This window comes from Branchiostoma floridae, chromosome 18, assembly GCF_000003815.2.
Source record: "Branchiostoma floridae strain S238N-H82 chromosome 18, Bfl_VNyyK, whole genome shotgun sequence".
Taxonomy (NCBI): Eukaryota; Metazoa; Chordata; class Leptocardii; order Amphioxiformes; family Branchiostomatidae; genus Branchiostoma; species Branchiostoma floridae.
The window spans coordinates 18,298,973-18,300,460 of record NC_049996.1 but is presented as its reverse complement, the minus strand read 5'-3'; positions in this window follow the sequence as shown (position 1 = coordinate 18,300,460).

Here is a 1,488-nt window from a genome sequence, read left to right as displayed (position 1 = left end):
TTTTCAATTGCAGTTGTTTGGCCCAGGGTTACTGCAAGAACATGGGCGCCGCCCTATGCACCATGGAGCGGGAAGGACTTTGACTTGACATGACAATATAAGCGTTGTAATTCAATATGTATCACTTTTGCTATAAATTATATCTGAATTACTTTGATGCCTTACATCACTTCCGACTGCCTGTATCTAACAGAAAACAACACTCCAGACATACAACAACTCCAGACATACAACAACTCCAGACATACAAAAGTTGCTAAGTTAGTATCACTATTGCAAAAAATTCTTCATATCAATCCTCTCTCACAATCTGTCCCCACAGATGAACGCCGGCATGACAACCCCCAGGTTACAGGAAGAATCGACTGACAAGTACACCCCTTTGTCGCGATGGTTTGGGAACCAAATGAACATCACAGCAATATGAAAAAAAGGGAAGAATCAAGAGTCACACAACCATACAAAATGATATAACAGAAAGATATGAAATAAAAACCTTCAAACGAAACAAAACAATCCTCATACGTACACGACATCATTACGCCGAATGGTCAAGCCAAAAATATGACTGACCCACTTTTCTCCCCTAACGATACATAATATCGGGTAATTTGTTAAAAAATGTAATGTGCTGTATACTTGATGGTGAAACGAGTATCTAACACATGAATTCCTGGTTTATAACATCGGTCACGTCATCGTATTATACGCCATACCCAAGACAGACTAAAGGTCACACACAAAAACAAATTCCCTAGGGAATACCCGTAGAAAAATTCCTAGCATGCCTGCGGAATTCCTAGAATTCCTGTCAAACGGTCGCACACTATAAACATTAGGCTCGCCCCTGAGGCATATCCTTGCAGTTATGTCTTGTACATTTATTATTTTTCTTCATGTAATAATACATGTATAAAAATGAAAAATACATTCAAGATTATAGATGTAACATTTTCTCGTGTTGTAATCATTACAAAATTTAAAACAATACTTACACCACAGAGCCAGTTTTGTTTGCTTGTCTGTTGTTGTTGTTTTTGACAAGACCACGTCACTCTTAGACGAAGGTTTTACCACTATTTTTTGCTGGAACTCTTCTACAAGGAACACTCAAAAGATGTTCTCTGATTGGTGGAATACGATAAGAATAGGCCACTGGATTGGCTGCCCCGCTGATCGCCATGACAACAAAAAGGATTTTGTACAATAAAGAGCTGACGACATCGGGGAAAATTCCCTTTACAACAGTCGCTATGTTTAGGGGTGCACAAGTAATGATATACGCAAGTACCAGAAGTCCTACGGTCCGAGATACTTTGTCCTCGTTAGTTAAAGTTCTTTTTCGGAACCAGGAAGCCGCAAATATCTTCTCAGTGTCTACGGTAGCCGCATGTGGCTCTTGTGGTTTTGTGAACTCCAAATCGCCGTGCTTACTGGCCATTGCCTTTGCCGTGACAAAGGCCGCGTAGGCTGCCTGACATTTATCTT